Below are 5,294 nucleotides of genomic sequence, written 5' to 3'. Positions count from 1 at the left end.
AGAGAGAGAGAGAGAGAGAGAGAGAGAGAATAGGAATGAGTAAGCGAGGGAATGGCTGTAAAACGATATATCGATTGATAATTCACATCAGTCACTAAACATTAGTGAGCATAAAGTATTGCTACGGAGAAAGATATAACTATTTCCTTTTTTTCTTACTTTTGGCACTTGTACACACTTGCTCAGTTACACTCATATCTTCTTTCTCTCTTTGCCCATTCTTCTCTGTCCATCTCTTTTTTATCCGAGCATACTATATGTGTGTTATATATTATCTGTGTGTATATGTTTGTGTATATGTAATAGTAACTTTAAATTTATTAAAATATCATTAATCTTTTGCTTATTTGTATATTTCACTGAAAATTGATTATATTTATTTTGTAATAGTAGTTGTGTAGTTAGTTAGCCACAGTAGTTAGTTAGCCAGGGGCGATCAATTCGTGAGCTGGTTGTCGAAAGAAATATTTCCCACCAAAAACGTTTTGCATGTACGCTTTGGTTAAAGAATATATCCCAGAAGCGCTCAATTCGTGAACTGGTTGTCGAAAGAAATATTTCCCACCAAATGCGTTTTGCATGTACGCTTTGGTTGAAGAATATATTCCAGAAGCGATTAATTCGTGAACTGGTTGTCGAAAGAAATATTTCCCACCAAAAATGTTAAGGTAGGAATTTTCTTTATTTTTTGTTTTTCGTTTTCCTTATTATTTATTCTATTTTTTTTTATTTTGTTCGTGCGTTTTTCTTCTCTTTTTCTTCTTTTTCTTATTCTTTTTTAATTTTCAATAAACGGTTTCAATCGGTTTATGTGGATGCGTATGGTTTTCCTTCCTCTTTTTATTGTATAGTTCACTTCCGAATTCTTTTCGATTATCGTGTAGGATCCGCTCCATAGGGAGTCCAATTTCTTTGATCGTCCTCGGCGAACTGTTTCGTCGTACAAGACATGAATATTCTGGTTATTAAAAAACAGTTATTCCAGAAGAAATTTAAAGAAACTTCCGTTTTTGAAAGACTAAGTGTGCAATATCTGGTATTCCTTCATATGATAGCAACCAATCATATATAGTAATAAAAGCTTACAAATTATTGGAAGGAATTATTATTGTGATTACTGGCGATGTATTTTTTCTTTTTTTGATGGCACCAAATTTCGCGTATATAATAGTTTATCAGGCTGTGTATATAGAAGTTGGTAGCTAAAGAGAAAAAATATATACATCTTCGTTATTAGGAGGCAATCCTTATGAGAAAAAAATACTCCAAGGATGTAAAGAGTATGAGAAAACGGTTTTGCAATATTATAGCAAGCAATAAACTGCTGCCTTTTTAAAATAATAAGAATTTATGATTAAAAAAAATCTATCCTGATACTCGTAACAATATTAGCCAGTTAAAAGATGCCTCAATCTCGCTTGTAAATTATAATCGCAGATATGAAAATAATAAATAAAATATTGTTGTGCCTCTAGCCACTAAGGAAGAGGTCTTTAGGGATTTATACGCCCAAAGGATTAGGATCCACGCTCGAAATAAGACACTCCCGAACGTTATGTATAAAATGATATATTTCACACATTCTTGTACACTGTCACTTAGTCGCGATTGTAATAGTCGGACGCGATACGTACGGTATATCGATACTGTTGATATGAGCGAACGAGTAGCGAGCGATGTTAATGAGCTATTTTACTGAGCTATGTTACTGAGCTATGTTACTGAGCTATGTTACTGAGCTAGCAAATTTTCAATAAATTTTCTATAATATCCGGCTAATCCTATAAAAGCCTGAATATCTTTCACTTTCCTAGGCGTGGGAAAATTTCTTACGGCTTCGAGTTTAGATTCATCCGGCGATATTCCGTTTTCTGTAATTATATGACCTAAGTATGTCACTTCTTTTCGTAGGAATTCGCATTTGTCAGGCTGTAGTTTAAGATTATTTTCTTGCAGTCTTCGTAAGACTTCGACGAGTCTTTTATTATGTTCCTGTAAACTAGCTCCGTAGATTACGATGTCGTCTAAATATACTAGACATTTTATTCCTTGTAAGCCTGTTAATATTGCGTTCATTAATCGTTGGAACGTCGCAGGTGCGTTTTTTAGTGCAAATGGCATTCTGTTAAATTCGTAATGTTCGTATGGCATAGAAAAAGCGGTTTTATTTTTATCTTTTTCTGTCATCAGAATTTGGTGATATCCTGATGCTAAATCTAGTGTCATGAAATATTTCGCATTTCCTAATTGGTCCAAAATATCGGTAATATTTGGTAGAGGAAACGAGTCTCCTATCGTTAAATCATTTAATTTTCTGAAATCCACGACTACTCGCATTTTCGGTTTTCCCGAAGTATCGATTTTTTTCGAAACTACCAGAAGGGGTGCGTTCCATTGGCTCATACTGAGCCTGATAATTTTATTTTTTAGCATCTCTTGCATTTGACGCTGTACTTCCTCTTTATGTTTCTGCGGCAGGCGGTACGGCCGTACGTTGATCGGTGAGCTATCTGCTTGCGTTGCAATCTTATGCGCGATTGTGTTGGTGCAAGTGCCTGAATGATGCCTATCATATTTTTATTCGTAGCTACTTGTATTATTGTTTCACTACGGGGTTGCAATGTGGTTCTCTGATACGGATATAATTTCAAAGTATTCCGTCCGATTGTCAATTGTTTCTTCGAGTAATTGCAACTGGCTCCTTGTTTCTTCAGGAAGTCTACTCCTAATATTTCGTCGTATTCGATCGGAAAATCATCTTTTACGACGTACATTCTATGATTCATTCTACCGTCGTTTAAATTTATTGTGGCGTTGATTTTTCCTATCGTATATACTTTGTGTCCTGTTACTTCTGTAAGCGCTATTTTATCTTCTGTTATTAGCGTTTCATCTTTTAAGTGTTTTACTTTAATTAGTGATATAGCGGCTCCCGTGTCGAACAATAAATTTATTTTTCCTCTTTTCGATTCTCGCATAGGTAAGGCGACTAAGTCTAGTCCTATATGCGTTCGCGGGGCACGCTTCACGTGTGTAACGCGATATTCGATTGCGGGTCGTCGCTGCTTCGTTTCTTCCTTGTCTTTTTCGTCACTGCTGTGCGCGGAGTTAAATTTCTTTTTTTCTTGCTCATTTTTGACATTTCACACTCATTTGATTTTCCTGTTTATAGGTCGATGTAAAATTAATTTTGCTTCGCGTGCCAGTCGCGGACGGTCCTATAACTTTTCTTCCGCCACTTAGAAATTCTTGTAATTTATTTGGCGATCCGTCGAATTCCGGGATCATTCCGCGAGCCACTTTTAATGGTAGAAATCCGCGTCCTCTTCGATGTCGTACATCTTCGGGTGTGGACTCGTACGCGGTTTCGGTTCTTTCTCCCGGCGGAGTTCTATGCTCATTGTTTTGTCGGGGTTGCGATCCTCTCATTTTTAAATCGTATATCTCGGCATGCATACTTCTAATTTCCCGTCTCATTTCCCGCAATATGTCAAGGTCGTCGGCTGCTTCGTCCGTTTCTTTCCGCGGTTTGTATTGGGCTTGCGCGTTTGATTGTGTCGCGTTTCTATTTGCTTCTTCTTGTAATCGCTTAATTCCCTCATCGATATCTTCCGATGTGATGGGTTGCGATGCGAAAGCGTTTGAGTTATACATGTCTTGAGTACGATAGATTTCGTCGGGGTCAAAGATACTTGAATCGTATGACGTTAGTGTCTGCTCTTTAAAATCCAATTAACGAAATTGTGCTACAATTTTTTTTTCTTCGGCATTCTTTGACAAACTTTTGAAAAATTTAGTCAATCGACGGACGTTGCTTTTTCATAATGTAACTTCGTAACAAATGAAAAGAATTGGACTTGACTAAAAAATTCTAAAACTAGAAACTTCAAGCTTTGTAACGCTTTTTTATTGATCTCAATCCGATTATATGCGACAAAGTTGCAGCCACTTGAAAATTGCCTTTTTTGTAGAAGGAAGAAAGTGGCCCTTTAATTTTTTTGCGTAGTGTATATAATTCTAATACAAAACTATCTTTTCTTATGCGTGCCCATTTTATGGCAAAAAAAAGTGAAACTGCCATAGCGTTTACCTGACCAATATTGATAACATTGGGTCTTTGGCTGGAGGTTTTATTGCCCCGTGAGAGAGATAGAATATTCTTTTCTTTCTTATTCCCATTTTTTCTTCTGCCTATCATTGTCCTCCGGACAACGCAGGTGCAGCTTGTCAGGAAGGCTCTCGATGTTTGGCTTGAATTCTCGTTTACTGTGAGTAATTAGCCATTGATTGGGATATCATATTGGATCCCATAGTAAAATGTCCAGGATTATTTGCCCGGATGCTGAGTTAAAAATAGATTTGCTGATGGATATGCAATGCTGACTCGTCGATCGACAAAAGCTGGAATAATTTTTTCTCTATGACATGTTATACATGCATGTATCTCTCTCTTTGGCTTGCTGAATATAATTTGTTATTATATATAAAAAAAAAGAAAAATTTTATTATTAATATTATAGAATACATATATGTGTGTATATGTATTCTAAACTATGAGCCCCATCAGTATGTTCGTTGTATATCGCTAGTTTTACCATAGCGGCTCTATCACCAATAGGGCGGACAATTTGTATCCATCCTTCTTGTTGAGCTGCAAGAATCTTGCATAATTGTCTTGTTTTTTCAGGCCATTCTGTAGTTGTAGTTACAGGGCCCGTATACGCCAGGCCGCATTTGACACTTTGCCACAATAATTCTCGGAACCGGTCTTCTAGGAGATATACCTGCCCCATTGGTCTCCATATTGTCATCCCCCAGTCTCTTAGAGAGATTTTGACCATGAATGTCACCCTGTTGACTTTAATGATGATGCCGCGTTGCCAGATGTCCTTTACTCTGACTGCACACGGTTCGTCTTCTTTCAAATCTTGTGGGTACAAGTGGAGGTATTGTCCGCGTCGGTCCATCCGGAAATTAAGTTCTTCGATGAGTTCCGTCAAATCCCTTTCACCGTTTTTTAATTGAACCCAAAAGAGTGACGGAGATTCCGCGCGAGTTATCCGCACCTCCAGACGTCCGCGGGTTAAATAGTGGGTGTCGATACACTTGATTTCCATTTCTAAAATGATTAAAACTGATTCATGTAATTGAGAAAGGTTTAAAAGAAGTTCATCTTCAAGGTTGATGGAGAGAGTGAGGAAAGAAAGAAAAAAGAATGTTTTAATGGTTAATTATTTTTTTCCTCCCCTTTTTTTGTTATTGTTATTATAATTGTTTTATTATAAAAAAAATAT

Source organism: Formica exsecta, unplaced genomic scaffold (assembly GCF_003651465.1).
Source record: "Formica exsecta isolate Colony F162 unplaced genomic scaffold, ASM365146v1 scaffold809, whole genome shotgun sequence".
Lineage (NCBI taxonomy): Eukaryota > Metazoa > Arthropoda > Insecta > Hymenoptera > Formicidae > Formica > Formica exsecta.
Note: the sequence above shows the minus strand (reverse complement) of the source record.